This window comes from Eubalaena glacialis, chromosome 6 (assembly GCF_028564815.1).
Source record: "Eubalaena glacialis isolate mEubGla1 chromosome 6, mEubGla1.1.hap2.+ XY, whole genome shotgun sequence".
Taxonomy (NCBI): Eukaryota; Metazoa; Chordata; class Mammalia; order Artiodactyla; family Balaenidae; genus Eubalaena; species Eubalaena glacialis.
In genome coordinates, this window is record NC_083721.1 from 38,392,415 (window position 1) to 38,413,416 (window position 21,002).

A 21,002-nucleotide genomic window follows, 5' to 3' on the forward strand; every position below is an offset into this window, starting at 1 on the left:
AGTTGCGGCAAGCGGGGGCCACTCTTCATCGCGGTGCGCAGGCCTCTCACTATCGTGGCCTCTCTTGTTGCGGAGCACAGGCTCCAGACGCGCAGGCTCAGCAGTTGTGGCTCACGGGCCTAGTTGCTCCGCGGCATGTGGGATCTTCCCAGACCAGGGCTCGAACCCGTGTCCCCTGCACTAGCAGGCAGACTCTCAACCGCTGCGCCACCAGGGAAGCCCAAGGATGACTTTTCTGATCTTTGAAATCTTTTCCAAAGTGCTCTCTGGAGCAAACTGTACTTTCCTCACTAAAGCACTTCTCACATTGTCTTTTATTTCCCTGTGCGATTGTCTGTATCCATTATTAGAATGTTGGTAGGATGCATATCTGTCTCATTTACCATTTCTTAGAACCAATTCTAGCAAGTAGAAGGTAATCAATAAACATTTGTAGAACACAAAAGGTATCTATGAAGACAAAATAGTACTATCAAATTCCCAAGGTTATTAGCAAAACAGAAGGAAAACATTAATTATCATAGACCCACATAGAGATATGTGTGTATGATTTAAACTAAAATGTTGTTTCAATTGAAATACATGTAGAACCTATCTAAATTAAATTTAGTGTTGATCATGAGCATTTGGAATTACAGATAAAATAATAACACGAGCACTGGTATCTATCTACTCTTTCTCATAACCCCATGAAAATGACCAATAAAAAATAGAGGAAATTCTCCATTGATATTAGAAATAAGCTAAAATTATACAGTCCATATTGCAGTAAATAACTGTAGAGAGTGCTGCTATATTGGCACTTTCATAACTAGGAAGAATGAATATTAGTACAAATGTCAAAGCCATAAAAATGTTCACACTTTTTGACACAGTCATTCCAAATCTAAGAAGATATATTAAGATTATGAGAGATATGTGCAAAGATGTACATGTAAAGATATTCTGTCTTACATAAGGTTTTCTCAAAGCCAACCCTAAATCTGAGAATTTATCTGCAAATGGTTAATTGAGAAAGTGCTCCCAGGAGAAACCAGTAAGGAAGTGGATTCATAGGACAGGGAAAGGGAAATAAATCAAGCAAGACAAGATTTCAGGCAACACACAAGCTTTAAATTAATCCCACAAGGCTGTTCTAGACTAGAATCTACAGTACAAATAAAGGTTGTCTCAATTTGATGGAAGAGAACTAGACTGTTATACTTTAGCACCCTGTACTATGTGAGGGCATAATCTACTAGACCCATTCTCCTTTCTGCTTGCAGACAAATATCTCCTATATCTTATGAAAATCTTTCAAGAGATTTTATAATAGTAGGTCATTAGAAGCAAAAGAAAATAAGTTTTGGAATGGGGTTATGGGCATGCAAAAATAATAAATGATATCTGAAGGGATCTCTAGGTGGAATGTAAACAATGACTGAATATAAACATTGAAGTGTTTTTTTAATGATAGTGAAATGTAGAAATGTAAGTGAATAACAGTGAATTGATGGTTATATAAAAAATTCATGTGAGGAATTGCTAAGCAGTCTGTTAAATCATGTTTCTGCTTTTAATAATATTTAATGATATGGGGTGCTAATTTAATTTTATGAAATAAGAGAAAGTTAAAAAGAAAAATGTTATAAACAGTACAGTCTCCAGATGTTCAAAGTATAACATATATGTGTATGTATGTGACTGTGCATTATGTTTATGTGTGTATTATACCTATTATAATGTACGATATGTAATAGATATAACACACACACAATTTTTAGCTTATGAAAGCCTACATTTTAAAGTACAAAATTTAAATTTCTAAAATCAGAAAATAAGAACATAAGATAATTATGGCTCTCATAATAAAATAAAATACTATAAACCTATCTATATGAAGACCTTGTTTGACCCAAGTAAATATAGTAAATGGAAGGCCAAATAGCAAACACTGAAGCACATAGAGAGCCAGACTGTATTGGTTCAAATCTCTACTCTGCCATTTAATATCTGTATGCCCTTGAGCACTAACTTCACTTTTGTGAATCTCAGCCTTCTTATCTGTAAAATAGGGGAAATAGTAGTACATATTTTAGAGCATTTATGTGAGAAATAAAGGAGCTCCACAGGAAAATTACTTGGAATCATGGTTAGCAGATAGAAACCACTCAATAGATGATAGAAATTATTATTAATACATAAGTAATATCTAATTTTTTTACTGTATATCTACTCAATTATAAGTAAAAGAAACAATTCTTTCACAGCCAGACAGGCAAGCAGTCAAAAAAGCAGATAATAGTGACCATATAAAATTTGACTATTTTTAGTCAATAATCAGAAAAATACAGAATTCTTGCCTCTGGTCAGTGCTCATATGGAAAGGCTTCCCCAAAGTAATGAGTTTTGTGGAAACAAAGATTCTTAAAAGGAATGTGAAAGGAGAATGTTTATGTGGGTGGGAAGTGTGGTAATTTAATGTTCTGTGGTAAAATGTCAAGTGTTTGGCTGGGAACAGCAGTTGTAAAAATCTAGAAAGGTAGAAAAATGCTTATAGAAAAAAACAGATAATCCCACAAAATTGTCTAATAAGAGATTCTGACCCAAATGGCAAAAGTTCACCATTAGGTAAAGGTGTTCATTAGGGAATCAGTAGGTGACTCACTGAGGGGAAAAAAAAAAAAACCTTTCAATTTTCAATTTGCATCTGTCCTCACACTTTTTTGAATACCTGTTAATTAATAATTTGTAGACATGGTATTTTAATTCCTTGTGTGCTTTCTCTTCCCTGTTATAGTTTATGCCTGTAGTACTGACTAGATCTCTGATCTAATATTCCAGTTTTCTCCTTTGAATTTTTATGTACAATTACACAATTTATCTTACTGTAGTTTAATAGAATACATAAAGCAGACTTAAATGGGCCTACTACCTTTGTAGTACTCAAATGAACATAATAATACATACATCTTTAGCAGTTTGTATTTTTAAAGCTCATGCAAAAATTTTCCTTAGAGAATTTGTAAGGAAGTCTTAAAGAATTTAAACCTACAATCAGGGTGAAACAGAATACTTCCATTAGAAACAATGACAAACAATAAATGGAAGTAAATCAATATGGTGGAATGAAAAGAACCTTGATCTGGGATTGAGTTTTGAGTTTGCAATTTATGACCTGCATAATCAACAACACTTCACAGTTTCCTGAGTGAGGATATTGATCTAAGGTTCCTTTCCATTCTTTATTTCATAACATTTATCTAGCTTATAATTTTTCTTGTTTATGTGTTTTTGTTATAGAAATATAGAAATATAAGTTCTAAGTGGTCAAAACATTGTCTTATTCATACTGAAATATCAGAAATATGATAAATCCTCAATAAATATTTGTTTAATAAATTAATTATGTCCAGGAATGTGACAAGTTAAGTATTCAGACATATTTTCCAGCTGAAAGTAACCAAAAAGCTGAAAAACAAAACTTTCTTGTTAAATTAACTGAAGAATTGAAAGATAGTAAAGAAATATCAGGCCTAATTCTGATTGAAGGCTGGAATCCAGGGATATAAGTTGATCACTGAAGGCCCTTTTGCCCAAAGGGCATCTGCCAAACTGTGAAAATTTGAACTATGGTTTTCAAACAATGTTTAGGTATTATAGAGAAAAAGAAAAAGCCAAGGCTTATGCAAGTTTTAGAGTAATATATCAAACACTCCTGTGATAAAATGCAGAACCCAAAGTCAGCACCATCAGTTTAATTGTGAATCAGAAATAAATATGCCCTACTTACATGGCACAGTAACATAAAAGAATTTCTTTGACACTAAATATAAAATGGGACAAAAATTTATATAAATTACATAATTTAAATAAATATAGGATAATCTGCCATTATATTTGCAGATTTGCAAAATCACATCATCATCATGGTCAAAAATAAAACAAAACAATAGAAAATTCAAGGTGCAAATTTAACTTAAAATTATTCCTGTTTTGCATTGCCACCAAGTGGCTAGCAGAAGCAAACACAAATACCTTCAACCAAGAAAAAAAGTTTCCCAAGAAAAATAATCAAATTACATTGAAAAATAAAACATGTAAACATGGAATCATGAGATAGAATCAGAAGAAAGAACAGAGAACAGAAATAGACCTGTATAATTTTCAGTATTAGAATTTCCAGAAGAGATTAGAAATAAGTTTGCTTCCTGTGTTACAAGGAACAAAATATATAAATAATTGTAAACCTTTATTAGAATGCCAAAGTCAGGTTCAAATGCAGTCAAATCAAAATTCTAGGAATAAAGTAATAATAAGAAACAAAAACATTATGAATAGCTTTAGCAAGCATACAGACATAGCTAAAAAGAGAATTGGTGAACTGACTGCTAAATCAAAGTGTCCCCAATTCAGCATATAAAGATATTAATTATAAAATAAGAAATAGCTATTAATACATATATTGGTTTTCTGTTGCTGCCATAGCAAATTACCACAATTAAGCAGCTTACAAAACACAAATTTTACCTTTCAGTTCTGTAGGTTGAAAGTCAAGTAAAAATGCTATTGGATTAAAATCAAGGTATAGGCAGGCTGCATTTATTTCTGGAGGTTGATAAGGAGAATCTATTTTCTGCTCATTTGGGTTTTTTTGGAAAAATTCAGTTCCTTGTTGTTATGGGACTAAGGTTCCTGTTTTCTTGCTGGTTGTAAACTGAGGGTTTTTTACATCTGCTGGATGCTGCCATATTCCTTGGTTTGTGATCCCCTCCCTACATCTTCAAACCCAGCAACTATGGGTCAAGCCTTCTCAAGTTGTATTTCTCTGACATTTTATTTTGTTGTCTTCCAATTTCAATGACTCATGCAATTAAATTAAGCCCTGTAATTAAATTATTCTGTTAATCCAGGATAGTCTTCCCATCTCAAGACCTTAACTTAATTACATTTGCCAAGTCTCTTTTGTCATGAGTGATAACATATTCACAGGTTCTCAGGATTGAGATATGGACATATTTGAATGACCATTATTCTATTTCTTGCAACATATAACAAATATAGAATTAGAAGTTCAACATAACCAGAATTCCATAAAAAGGAGAAAGAATATAAAACAAAACATATGTGAGGATACAATGGCTTGAAATTTGTCCAAAATGATGAAAGCCACTAATCCACAAAAAGCTCTAGGAATCTCAAGCAGGATAAATAAATAGAAATTATCATATTATCATATGCAGAATACCAAAGTGTAGAGAATGATTTTTTGCTTGGTTGGCTTAAAGGAGCCAGAGAAAATTCTTATTACCCTCAAATTAGTAACTTTTACACTGATAATTGACTTATAAATACAAATAATAAAAGTGAAGAGTTAGTGGGCCTATTTTTCAATATGCTGAGAGAAAATTACTACTGACATAGATTTATATACACAACTAATGCATTGAAGAAGTTTAAGGTATACAACAATTTTAGATATACAGAATGTTTATATACATGCAAAAAAAAATTCAAGCCTTTCCACAAAGAAGTTTCCAGACGCAGATGACTTCACTGGTGAATTATATCCAATACTTAAGGAATAATATCAATAGTACTAGTCTTATATAAACTCTTTCAGAAAATACAGGAAGAGGGAGTAATTCTCAACTTGGCTTTGAGGGCTTGCATGGCCCTGATACTAAAACCTGGCAACTATCATACAGCAAAAGAAAAACACAAATCAATATCACTCATATACAGGATGCAGGACTTCTTTAATGAGTATCAGCAAAGTGAGGTCAGCAATGTATAATAAGAAAAATGTATCATGACCAATTGAGTACATCACAAGAATGCACTTAAAAATTTACCAATGATACAGGTCAATATAAAAAAGTAAAATAATATATCATCTTAATAGATGCTGAAAAAGCATTTGACAACATTTAGCATATATATATGATTAAAAACTCCCAGCAAACTATGAATAGAAGGGAACTTCCTCTTTCCTCAATCTGATAAAGGGCATCTATGAAAAAAGAAATCATGGCTAACACCAAAATTAATGATAAAATGTTGAAAACTTCCCACTAAGATAGGGAATATCATAAAGATGTCCTATCAAAGTATTTGTATTTGACAGTGTATTGGAGATTCTAGCTGGAGCGAGAGGAAGGAAAGGAAACAAGAATCATAAATATTGTAGAAGAAGAAGTAAACTAACTTTATCAAGAGGTGACAAGATTGTGAATAAAAAAACCCAAAGTAGTCCTCTAGCACCTACTAGAACTAATAAGTGCAATATTGTAAGATTAAAAAGAAATAGAAAAAATAATTATATTTCTATACAATAAAAACCAAAAACTGGAAAATGAAGTTGTAAAAGGTATCATTTAGAATAGTACAAAAATTCTTAGGAATCAATTTTAAAAAGATGTGTAAACTATATACTAAAGATTACAAAATATTTTTAGTATAAATTAAAGAACTAAATCAATAGATATTAAATGTTCATGGATTGGAATATTCAATATTGCCAAGAGCTCAGTTCTCTCTAAAATGATTCAATGTATCCTACTCAACCTTTCTTCAAACCTTTATGAGGAAATTGACAAAGTGATTTTAAAATTTGTATGGAAATACAAAGGACCTCTTGAGCCTATATTCTTTATTCAGTGATGCAATGATCTTTTGACACTGACTTCAAAACAGGAATGCTTTCCCATAGCAGTGACAGGAGAGAAGAGATCGTTTGCCTATGATTATATGCTTCAGTCTGAAAGTCATGATTATGCTTACAGCCCCTTGGCCAGAAGTGTCATATGGCCCAACTTATTTTCAAAGAGTCAGGGAAATGTAACATTCTCCTATAACACTCTTGTGACTGAAAGAAAAGAAAAATAGAAATTGATGAACATTAGAAATCTACCATTGTGACCTTAAGAAAAGCATGGACGTATGTACATAGTCTATCATACAGAGTGAAGTAAGTCAGAAAGAGAAAAACAAATATTGTATATTAATGCATATATGTGGAATCTAGAAAAATGGTACAGATGAACCTATTTGCAGGGTAGGAATAGAGACACAGACGTAGAGATTGGAGGTGTGGACACAGAGGCAGGGAAAAGGGGGTGGGGTGAATTGGGAGATTTGGATTGACATATATACACTACCATGTGTAAAACAGATAGCTAGTGGGAGCCTGCTGTATAGTGCAGGGAGCTCAGCTCAGTGTTCTGTGGTGACCTAGATGGCTGGAGTGGCGGGGGGGGGAGGTCCAAGAGGGAGGGGATATATGTACACTTCGTTGTACAGCAGAAGCACAACATTGTAAAGCAACTATACCCCAATAAAAAAGGCATGAACATAAACATCCCCAGCAACATTCTTTATAATAATATTTCTGAGGAGAGTTTGTCAAAAATAATCAGCAGCAACTATTTAAATCACAGGTGCCAGAGGCAACAATAATAATTGGGGCAAACAAGCTGCCCAAAAACACTTAAAAGGAAAAGCTAGGAGGAATTCCCTGGCTGTTCAGTGGTTAGGACTCTGTGCTTCCATTGCAAGGGGCACAGGTTTGATCCCTGGTGGGGGAACTAAGATCCCACAAGCCACACAGCACAGCCAATAAATGAATAAACAAACAAACAAATAAATAAAGTAAAATAAAATAAAATAAAATAAAAATTAAAAAATTTAAAAAAAAAGGAAAAGCTAGGAATGGGATGGCCTTTGGAAGCTTTAAATTGCTCTGACATATTCCTGGGAATCTAGATGCCTTGCACATGTGTAGGGTTGTACCCATGCCTACGCTGTGCCTAGGAAAGGCCTGAAAAGGCCTTTATCTGATTTTGAGGGTCTACACAAACTAGAGGTAAAGGCTAAGGCAAAGTTGTAAACTATCTGCCTAAGGATTGAATATATACCCCAGTATATATACAGAGCTCATTGGCAAAGTTTGGCTTAAATCCTACTGGCTCGTAGGATTTAAGAAAATCTTTGTCCAGTCATTAGCTAACCACTAAGATAAGAGAACAAATACTTCAGTGGTCACACATAACAAGGAATAGAGTGTACAGAATTTGTTCAGGAAAGTGCCTAAACAAGCAAAGAGCAAAAATAATAGCACAACAAGTAACAATAACAAAGATATGAAAATTATTAAAAAGAACCACATAGAAATCAAAAGTTGAAATATATAATATCTGAAATTTTAAAATCACTAGAAGTTTTAATAGCATATTTGAGCTGGCAAAATATAGATACAATGATATTGAAGATAGATCAATTGAGAGTATCCAGTCTGAGAAACACAAAGAAAAAATAATACAAGAAAAATGAACAAAGCCTAAGAGACCTGTGGGCCATCATCAAGCATACAACCATATGCATGATGAAAGTCCCAGAAGAGGAGAGAAAGAAAGAAACAGAAAAAATATTTTAAGAAATAATGGCCAAAATATTTTCAATTTTGATGAGAAATATAAAGAAGTTCAATGAACTCCAAGTAAAAATTGAAAGAGATCCACACCTAGGCATCATATTATAACTATTGAAAGACAAGGAGAAATTGTGAAAAGAGCAAAAGACAAATGACTCCTCACATATAAGAATGACTTAGCACATACAAGAATGACTCATCACATCTTATTGACTCATCCTAAATAAGATGAACAGTTGATTTCTAATCAGAATCCAAAGGAAGCCAGAAAGCAGTGAGATGATATAGTAAGAGTACTGAAAGAAAAAAACTGTCAACCGAGAATTCTATATTCAGCAAAACTATCCTTCAAAAATGAGAGAAAAATTAAGAAATTCTCAGATAAACAAATGTGTCCCTAACAGACATGCCCTGCAAGAAATACTATATACTTTTATACTGAAATGAGAGGATACCAAAAAGTAACACAAATCCATATGAAGAAATAAAGAGTACTGATACAGGTCACTACACAGCTAAATAATAAAAGATAGTATAAATTTTTTATTTGTAATTATTTTTCTCTTGTCTGATTTAAAAGACATCTGCCGAGCAATAAATGTAAATATGTGTTGATAGGTATGTAATATATAAATATGTAATTTTATGATAACAGCACAAAGTAGGGGAAGGAATATAATATAGGAGCAGAGTTTTTGGATACTATTGAAATAGAGTTGGTATTAATCCAAAATAGACTGTTTTATTTAAATTGTTAAGTAGACCACTTGGAAAATACCAGGGCAAGCACTAAGAAAATAGCTGAAACACATGTAGTAAGAGATGACAAGTGAATTAAAATGATACACAGGAAAATATATTTTTAACACAAAATAAAGCAGTATTGGAGGAATTGAGGAATCAAAAAGACATAAACCATATAGCAACATGGCATATGTAAATCCTAGCTTATTGGTAATTACATTACGTGTAAATGGATTTAACACACCAATAAAAAGACAAAGCTTGGAAGAATGGCTAAAAAATTCTGATCCAATTACATATTGTCTGCAAGAGGCACACTTTATATTCCATGATACAAGAACAAGTTGAAAGTAAAAGATACAAATAGTTTGTAAGTAAAAGAATAGAACAAATATACAATGCACATAATAACTAAAGAGACCTGAGTGGAAATACTAATATCAGAAAAATAGATTTCAGGAGAAAATTGTTGCTAGAGACAAAGGAGAACATTTTATAAAGATAAAAGGGTCAAACCACCAAGAGGACACAAGAATTATAAACATATCTACAACCTAACAAAAAGCCCCAAAATGTATTAAAAACTGACAGAATTTATGAGAAGAATAAATAATTCATCATAACAATAGTAGACTTCAATACAACACTCTCAATAATTGAAAACAAAAAACAACTTGAGAAAAGATCAGCATGGAAATAGAAGACTTGAAAAACTCTACAAACTAAATCTAAACAACATCTGTAGAATACTCCATCCAATAACAACAGAACATACATTCTTTTCAAGTTTGCATGGGCATTCACCTGTATTGACATATATTAAACAATAAAACAAACCTCACTAAATTAAAAAGGATTGAGATTATAACAAAGTATGTTCTTTGACCCAAATGGAATTAAATTAAAAATTAAAAACAGATAAATTTTGAAAATGAATAAGTATATGGAAATTAAACAGTACTCTTCTAAATAACCAATTGGTCAAGAAAAAATATTACAATGGAAATTTTAAGATACTTTGAAAAGAACAAAAAAGAGAAATACAATATACAAAACTTATGAGATATAGCTCAAGTAGTGCTTAGAGGTAAATGTATACCTGAAAAATTTTTTATTCAAAAAGAAAAAAAGAAAGAGAAATTTCAAATCAATAACCTAACCTTCCATCTTAGGAAACTATAAAAATGTGTGTAAACTAAATGCAAAAAAGCAGATGAAAGGAAATAATACAAATTAGACAGTAAATGAAAAAGAGACTAGAAAAGATAAACACAAAATTAGTTCTTTGAAAAAAAATGACTAAGCTTGACTTACCAAGAAAATAGAGATTTGTTTTTAATCTTTTTTTATTGAAGTATAGTTGATTTACAATATTATTTTAGTTTCTGAAGTACAACTTGGTGATTCAATAATTTTATAGATTATACTCCATTTAAAGTTATTACAAAATATAGCTATATTTACCTGTGCTGTACAAAATAACATTGTTGCTTATATATTTTATACATAGTAGTCTATATGGTACCTCTGTCTTGTCCTTCCCACCCTTCCCTCTCCCTACTGGTAACCACAAGTTTGTTCTTTGTATCAGTGAGTCTGTTTCTGTTTTGTTATATATATCCATTTGTTTTATTTTTTAGATTCCACACATAACTGATAACATAGAGTATTTGTCTTTGTCTGACTTATTTCACTAAATATAGTATTCTCTAGGTCCATCCACTCGTTACAAATGGCAGAATTTTATTATTTTTTATGGCTAATATTCCATTATATACACATACCACATCTTCTTTATCTATTTGCCTGTTGAAGGACACATAGGTTGCTTCCATATCTTGGGCTATTATAAATACTGCTGTTGTGAACATTGGGGTGCATGTATCTTTCCAAATTAGTGTTTGAATATATACCCAGGTGTGGGAGTGCTGGATCACGTGGTAGTTCTATTTTTAGTTTTTTGGTGAACCTCCATACTGTTTTCCATAGTGGCTGAACCAACTTACATTCCAAACAACAGTGTAGAAGTGTTCCCTTTTCTTCACATCCTAGCCAACATTTACTTTATTTGTGATCTTTTTGATGATAGCCCTTCTGACAGTTGTGAGGTGATATGTCATCATGGTTTTGATTTGCATTTCTCTGATGATTAGCAACATTAAGCATCTTTGCATGGGCCTGTCGGCTGTCTGCATGTCATCTCTGGGAAAATATCTATTCAGGTCTTCTGCCCATTTTTAATTATTTTTAATATTGAGTTGTATGGGCTATTTATGTATTTTGGATATTAATCCCTTATAGGTCAAATTATTTGCAAATATTTTCTCCTATTTAGTAGGTTGTTTTTTAATTTTGTCAGTGGTTTCCTGTGCTGTGTAAAAGCTTTTAATTTTAATTAGGTCCCATTTATGTATTTTTGCTTTTATTTCCTTTGCCATAGGAGACAGATCCAAAAAAATGTTGCTACAATTTATGTCAGAGTGTTCTGCCTGTTTTCTTCTTTCAGGTCTTACATCGAGGTCTTTAATCCATTTTGAGTTTATTTTTGCACATGATACGAGGATGTGCACACTTATTGACTGTGTTGTCTCTATTGTATATTCATGCCTCCTTTGTCATAGGTTAATTGACCATAAGTGCGTGGGTTTGTTTCTGGGCTCTCTTTTCTATTCCATTGATCTATGTGTCTGTTTTTGTGTCAGTACCATGCTGTTTTGATTACTGTAGCTTTGTAGTATAGTCTGAAGTTAGGCAGCATGATACCTCCAGCTCTGTTCTTTTTTCTCAAGATTGCTTTAGCAATTCAAGGTCTTTTGTTGTTCCATATAAATTTTAGGATTATTTGTTCTAGTTCTGTGAAAAAGTCACAGGTATTTTGATAGGGATTGCAATAAATTTTTAAATTGCTTCAGGTAGTATGGCCATCTTAACAATATTAATTCTTCCAATTAATGAACACAGGATACCTTTCCATTTATTTGTATCATTCAATTTCCTTCATCAATGTTTTATAATTTTCAGAGTATAGATCTTTCTCTTCCTTGTTTAAGCTTATTCCTAGGTTTTTATCCCTTTTGATGTAATTTTATCCTTTTTGAAGTTTTTTATCCTTTTTGATGGGATTGCTTTTTTTTTTTTTTTGCTTTCCCTTTCTGATAATTCATTATTAGTATATAGAAAAGCAACAGATTTCTGTATATTAATCTTGTATCCTGCTACTTTACTGAATTCATTTATTAGTTCTAATAGTTTTGGGGTGGAGAATTTAGGGTTTTCTGTATATAGTATCCTGTCATCTGCAAATAGTGATAGTTTTACTTCTTCCCTTCCAATTTAGATGTCTTTTATTTCCTTTTCTTGTCTGTTTTCTGTGGCTAGGACTTCCAATACTATGTTAATTAGAAGTGGCAAAAGTGGGCATCTTGGTCTTTTTCCTGAGTTTAGAGGAAAGGATTTCAGCTTTTCACTCTAGACTTTGACGTTAACTGTGGGTTTGTCGTAAGTGGCCTTTACTATGTTAAGATTTCCCTCTATACCAGATATTCTGAAACTTTTTATCATGAATAGAGGCTGAATTTTGTTAAATGATATTTCTGCTTCTATTGATGGTCATGGGATTTTTATTCTTTCTTTTGTTAATGTGTTCTATAACATTGACTGATTTGCAAATATTAAACCATTCTTGTATCCCTGGAATAAATCCCACTTGCTCATGGTGTTTGATACTTTATATGTATTGTTGAATTTGGTTTTCTAATATTTTGTTGAGGATTTTTGCAAATATATACTTCAAAGACATTGACCTGTAATTTTTTTTTTTTTTTTTTTTTTTTTTGTATTTCTTGTCTGGTTTTGGTGTCAGGGTAATGGTGGTCTCATAGAATGAATTTGGGAGTGGTTCCTTCTCTTCAATTTTTTGGAATAGTTTGAGAAGGCTAGGTATTAATTCTTCTTTACATATTTGGTAGATTTATCCTGTGAAGCTTTCCAGTCCTGGACTTTGATTTGCTGGGATATTTATTATTAGAGATTCAATTTTACTTCTGGTGGTTGGTCTGTTCAAATTGTTTGTTTCTTCTTGACTCAGTCTTAGAAGTCTGTAGGTTTCTAGAAATTTGTCCATTTGTTATAGGTTGTCCAGTTTGTTGGCATATGACTGTTCGTGGTATTCTCTTATGATTTTTTTGTATCTCTGTGGTATCTGTTATTTCTTCTCTTTCATTTCTTATTTTGTTTATTTGTGTCCTCTCTTTTCTCCTTGGTGAGGCTGGCTAAAGGATTATCAATTTTGTTTATCTTTTCAAAAAACAGCTCTTGGTTTCATTGATCTTTCCTATTGTTTTTAATCTTTATTTACTTTATCTCTGATCTTTATTATTTCCTTCTTCTGCTGACTTTGGGTTTCATTTGTTCTTCATTTAATTATTTTAAGTGGTAGAGTAGGTTGTTTTTTTTGAGATTTTTCCTTTTTCTTGAGGAAGCCCTGCATCACTATGAACTTCCCTCTTAGAACTGCTTTTGCTGCATCCCATAGATTTTAGAAAGTTGTGTTTTCATTTTCATTTGTCTTGAGGTATTTTCTGATTTCCTCTTTGATTTCATCATTGACCCATTGATTTTTAGTAGCATGTTCTTTGTCTTCATGTGTTTGTTCTTTTCTCAGTTTTTTTTTTTTTTTTTTTTTTTCCCGTACTCTATTCCTACTTTCATGCCATGGTGGTTGGAAAAAAATGCTTGAAGTAATTTCTATCCCCTTAAATTTGTTGAGAATTTTTGTGTGGCCTAGCATGTAATCTATCCTGGAGAATGTTCCATGTGCACTTGAAAAGAATGTGTATTCTGCTGTTTTTAGATGGAATGTCCTGTAGATATCTATTAAGTCCAACTGGTCTATTGTGTCATTAAGGCCACTGTGGCCTTATTAATTTTGTCTGTGTGATTTGCCCATTGATGTAGGTGGGGTTTTAAAGTCCCTTACTATTGTTGAATGATTGTCAATTTCTCTCTTTATGCCTGTTAACATTTGCTTTATATATTTAGGTGCTCCTTATTAGGTGCATATATGTTAACAAGTGTTATATCCTCCTATTTTATTGATTCCTTCATAAGTATATAATGCCCTTCTTTGTACTTTGTTATAAACTTTGTTTTAAAGTCTATTTTGTCTGATATGAGTATTGCTACCCCCGCTTTCTTGTCATTTCCATTTGCATGAAATTCCTTTTTCCATCCCCTGTCTTTTGCACTAAAGTGAGTCTCTTGTAAGCAGGATATTGATGGGTCTTTTTTTTAAATCCAATCAGCCATCCTGTGTCTTTTGATTGGAGCATTTATTTAATCCATATACATTTAAAGTAATTATTGATAGGTATGTATTTATCACCATTTTATTGCTTTTTTTTTTTTTTTGGTTGTTTTTGTGTTTCTTCTCTGTTCTTTCTTCTTCTTTGTTTCTCTCCTTATGGTTTGATGATTTTCTTTAGTGTTCGTTTCTTTATGCTTGTGTTCCTTTCTTTCTAGTTTTCATATATCTGTTGTAGGGTTTTAATTTTGGTTACCATGGGCTTCATTTATCTTGACCTATAACTATATCTACTTGTTTTTAAAAGGTAGTCCTCTAAGTTCAATCACATTCTAAAAGATCCACTTTTTTTACTCCCCTCTCCCACATTTTGTGTTTTTGATGTCATATTTTACATCTTTATGTTTATCCCTTTACTGATTATTGTAGTCATAGTTGATTTTTTAATTTTTTTCTTTTTATCTTTATACTAACTTATTTAAGTGGTTGATTCTCAGCCTTTACTATATAATTGCCTTTCCTTTTGGGGGATTTTTCCTTTCAGATAGATTCTTACTTCTTGTTATAGCCTTTTCTTTTCCACTTAGAGAAGACCCTTTAATATTTCTTTTAGGTTAGATTTATTATTGAGGAACTCTTTTAGTTTTTGCTTGTCTGAGAAGTTCTTTATCTCTCCTTCAATTCTCAATGATAATCTTGCTGGATAGAGTATCCTAGGTTGCAGGGTTTTTTTTTCTTTTTCAGCACTTTGAATATATCATGCCATTTCCTTCTGGCCTGTAAAGTTTCTGCAGAAAAATCAACTGATAGACTATATGGGGTTCCCTTGTATATGACTCTGTTTCTCTCTTGCTGATTTCAGAATTCTCTCTTTATCTTTAACTTTTGCCATTTTAATTATGATATGTCTTAGTGTGAGTCTGTTTGGTTTCATCTTGTTTGGAACCATTTGTGCTTTTTCTGTTTCCTTCTTCATGTTTGGGGGATTTTCATCAAATGCATTTCTACTCCCTTCTCTCTTCTCCATCTGTGACCCATGTAATGCAAATATTGGTACACTTGGTGTTGTCTTAGAAATATCTTTAACTGTTCTCATCTTTTTTTATTTGTGTTTCTTTTTGCAGTTCTGATTGGGTGATTTCCATTATTATACCTTCCAGATCACGTATGCATTCTGTATCACCTATTCTTCTATTAATTCCTTCTAGTGTGTTTTTCCATTTCAGAATTTTTTTTTAATTCCTCAGCTCTGATTGAGTTTTTTTTTTACATTTTTGGTTCCTTGTTAAAATTCTCACTGCATTCATCTATCCTTTTCCCTAATTCAGTTAGCATTCTTATCATTATTGCTTTGAATTTTTTCTGGTAAATTGTTTATTTCTGTTTCATTATTTGTTTTTTCAGGGATTTTTCTCTTGCTCTTTCAATGAGACCAACTCCTCTGTCTTCTCATTTTGCTTAACTTTCTCTGTATCTGTGAAATTAGGTGATACAGTTACCTTTTGTGGTCTTGAAGGGGTTTTTTTATGTGAGAGCATCCCTATACAGTCTGTGTGTGTCCTGTGGCTTTTGTGGAAGAGCTGGATTTGACACAAACACAAGTCACGTGTTTCCTCAAAGTGTACCAGTAGCTATCACCTTGGTAGGAGGTGAGGCTGGAGATGGAGGAGTTAGGGCCAGTGCCAGGTGTGAGCTGAGACTTCCCCTCTGTTCAGTGGATATCACCACCCTATCAGGGGTGGGACTGGGTCCCAAGTGCTGGAGCAGAAGCCCTGAAGGTCTGGTCCATGTTGGCTCTGTTTTCTTTAAATGTATGTTCTCCCCCTTCCCAGCATCTGCACCCTTGCCCTAGAGGGGAACAGTGCTGAAGCTAGAGGAGCTGGTGTGAGCACTTGGCATGGATTGGGGCACAGGCTGTGGTGATCTGGCTGGGGTCACAGAACCTGACTGCTTCTGATGAGCTACCTGAGTAAGTGCGAGTAATGACTGCCTCTGCTCTGCTTAGGTGCCACTTTGGGTCTGTTTCTCCTTTGTCTCTCACATCTGAACTCTCCCCTTGGCTTTTGCCATCCTTGTCTTTGTATGAAACTTTGCCACAGGGAAGGTGGAGCTTATATGGCACTCAGCATTGCTCAGGGCATGGTCTATCACAGTCTGGCTGCAGACGGAGATCGATCGGGGCTGCTTCTCATATGCTGCCTGTTTAAGTGCTAGTAATGGCTGCCCCCATCCTGCTGAGATGCCTCTATGGTTCTGAGCTGCCTCTGTCTAACAGATGAACCCTCGTCCTGTCCCAGTGTAGTACTGTCTCATGAAGAAAGTGTGGTTGAAGCATTTGCTCTGCTCAGGCTGGAGTGTATGCCGGGGAGGTCTCAGGAAACTGGCCAGTCACTTATGCAGTTTTCAGTTTGCCCTCTCCACCCTGCTTTGTAGCAAGCAAGAGAGTGTGTGGTCCTCAGGAGCAGAGTTCAGGCTTCCCACAGCCCTACAACCAGCCAAAAGAGCTCATCTTCCCTGTGTCAGACCCCAGGGCAGCAGCACCCCATATGTGGCTTGAACTGCTCACTACCCAGGGAGGATCTCTGCCTGTATAATTTCCCTTGTTCTCTGAGTCCCCTCCCTTGGCCACAAGTACTGACCAGATTACTTCTCTTCCCTTCCTACTCAATTCCGTGTGGATCTTTCTTACAGCCTTGGCTGAACAGGAGTCTTTCTGCCAGTTTCCAATTCATTTTCAGTGAGAACTTTTCCACATGTAGATGTATATTTGATGTGTTCCTGGGGGGAGGTGAGTTCCATGTCATCCTACTCCACCAACTTGACCTCCTTCCTCTTTATATTCCAAGAGGGGTTTTAAAATTACTAATGTCAGGAATGAAAGATAGTGCATTACTACTGAACTTAAAGAAATAAAACATAGTATAAGATTATCCTATGAACAATGGTATGGCAACAAAGTAGATATATGAAATGGACAAATTTCTACAAAGACAGAAATTACAGAATGTGACTGAAAAAGGAATAGAAAATCTAAATAAATCTATAAAAAGTAAAAAAAAAAATTGAACTAGTAATTAAAAATATAAACAAAAATTTCACAAAGGAAGCCCAAACCCAGATGACTATACTGGCAAATTCTACTAAATGTTTAAAGGAGAATTGATATCAAACCTTCACAGACTCTTCCACAAAATAATATGGGAAGAAACACTTCTCAATTCATTCAGTGAGGCCAGTATTATCCTGCTACTAAATCCAGATAAAGACTCCACAAGAAAAAACTACAGAACAGTATCCCTACTGAATATAGACACGAAAATCCTAAACAAAATGATAGCAAACTGAATCCAGCTATATATAAAAAGTAGCATAACCATAGTCAAGTGAGATTTATTCCATGAGTACAAGGTTAGTTCAACAAAAATTAATCATTGTAGCAAAACATATAGATATAATAAATGGCCCCCCAAAACCCACTGTCATCTCAATAGACACAGAAAAAAATGACAAAATCCCAAATCCTTTCATAATAAAAATAAAAATCTCAACAAACAAAAAGTACAGTGAACCTTCTTCAACCTGATAAAGGGAAGATCCAAAAATTCTAGCACTGACATGCTTTGTGCTAAAAGACTGAACAGTTTTCTCCTAAAATCAGGAACAATGCAACAATGTCAACTGACAGTAGATCTATTAAACACTATACTGGAGGTTCTAGCCATGACAACTAAGCAAGAAAATGAATTAAAAGTTTTCCAGATGGAAAGGAAAAAGGAATACTATAACTATTTGTAGATGACATGATCTTGGCATAAAGAAAATCTTTAAAGAAACTGCAAGAAATTAGAGCTAACAAACAAGTTCATCAATGTTGTAAGCTTCAAAAGTATTGTAAAAAATCAGTTGTATTTCTACACACTAGCAATGATCAATCTGAAAATAAAATTATGAAACAATTCCACTTACAATAGCATCAAAAAGAAGTAAAATACTTAAGATTAAATTTAACAAAAGAAGTGCAAGACTTATAAACTGAAAATTATAAAATATTGATGAAAGAAATTAAAGAAAATTAAATCAATGGAAAGCTATTCTATGTTCCTGGATTTAAATTTTTAATGTTGATCTACATATTCAACACAATTAATATTAAAACCCCAACTGCATTTTTGGGGGACAGAAATTGACAAGCTGATCCTAAAATTCAGATAGAAATGCAAGGGGCCCAAAAGTCAAAACACACTTTTTTTAAAAAAGAACAAAGAGGATTTCAAATTTTACACAGAAATATAGTAATCTAGACAATGTAGTACTGGCTTGAGAATAGACATACAGATCAATGAATAGAACTGAGAGTTCAGATATAAACTCTTACCCTTATAGTCTATTATTTTTCATTAAAGGTGCCCAGATAATTAGTGGGAACAATAGTCTTTTCAACGAATGTTCTGGGACAACTGGATATCCATCTTCAAAAACGTCAAAAAAACTTCAAAAAAGTTTAAAAAAAAATGAATATGAACCCCTACCCCATATAAAAATTAACACAAAGTTGATCTTATTTCTAAATATAAGGGTTAAAACTATAAAACCCTTGGAAAAAAACATAGGCAAACCCTCATGACCATGGATTAGGCAGTGGTTTCTTAGATATGACACCACAAGCAAAAACAAAAAAAGAAAAAATAAAGTAGCACTTTATCAAAATTGTAAACTTTTGTGCTTCAAAAGGTGCTATCAAAAAAGTGAAAAACATCCACAGAATGGGAGAATATATTTGCAAATCATATATTTGATAATGTACTAGTATCCAGAATATACAAATAACCCTTACAACTTAATGAAAAGACAAGCCAATTGAAAATGGACAATGTGTTTGAATAGATATTCCTCCAAAAGAGGTATACAGATGGCCAATAAGCATATGAAAAGATGCTCAACATCATTAAATATTAGGTAAATGCAAATCAAAACCACAATGAGCTACCACTTTACACTCCAGAGATGGCTGTAATAAAATGACACACTATAACAATGTTTGCAAGGATGTGGAGAAATTGAAACAGTCACACATTATTGGGGGAATGGAAAATGATACAGTTGATTTGGAAAACTTTGACATTTCCCAGTAAAAATGGAAAAAAAATGTAATTAATGTCAGAAATAGAAGGTAATTTTCAAAACAAAAAAGTTCAGAAAAGTGAATATGGAAAAAGAAAAAAGAGAAAACTTCAGCAGTTCCTACAAAAGTTAAATATAGCTTCATCATATGACTGAGCAATTCCACACCTAGATATATATCTGAGAAAAATGAAAATATATGTCTCAACAAAAATTATACACAAATTTCATAGCCACATTATTCAGAGTGATAAAAAGTGAAATGATCCAAATTTCCATCAAATGATAACTAGAAAGTAAAAGTGGTATATTCATTCAATCAAATATTATTTGGCAGTAAAAAGGAATGAAGTACTGATACATGCTACAACATTAGTAAACTCTGAGAAACTATGCTGAGTGAAAGAAGCCAGACACAGAAAGGCACATAAACACATGATTCCATTTATAGTAAATGTTCAGAATAGGCAAATCCATAGAGACAGAGAGTAGGTTAGTGATTGCCAGGGGGTGATGTTGGGAAGGCAATGGATTGTGATTACTAATGGATAAGGGGATTCTTTTGAGGGATGATGAAAAAGTTCTGGAATTAGATAGTAGTGATGATTGCACATCTTTGTGAATATACTAAAAAACATGTAGTTGCATACTTTAAAAGGGTGGATTTTATGGTATGTGAATCATATTTAAAATTTTTTTAAAGAATAAAACAATGAACTGAAGTAAATCCTTATTACATGCTGGTGTAAATGAATGAAACATGGCTACATGCAACAACAAGGAAAAATGGCCAGACATTACATTAATTAAAAGAAAAAAAATCATGAAAGAATATACTGCAAAAGTGATCATTTAAGACAGAGGTTTGGTAGGAGGAAGTGTGATATGATGGGAGGGCCTCTAACAAGAGACTGGTCTTTAACATCCCCAAATACTTCTTAAAGTCCTTCAGGGTCTTTTCAATGTTAAACTTACAAAAGAGATTCTGGGGCACATGGAAGATTTCTGAGGTAATGACAGTTTTCTTTCTTACATTCTATGGTATTTATACAGTTCTTTATATATAATTTTTAAAATTTGTCCATAGTTTTATAAATCCACATGTACTGTGATATATTTCATAATAAAACTTCATAAAAATTAAATTAATGACAGAATGACTGAATGAATGTATAAATACATAATAATAATTGTGTAATATCCTTGTCAAGTCTATGAGTTTCATATGCTTTTCTAGATTAAAATCTCAATAGTAAGAGCCATTTGCTTTCTTGTACTCCCTCATAGATTCTGGTTTAATTTTGAATATATATTGAGTAGTGATGTGCTGGTAAATGTTTAATAACTGGTTCCCACTGTGCCAGAGGAAAAGACCTAATTTGTAACATTTGCCAATCTCATTGGTGTAAATGTTCCTACAATCTG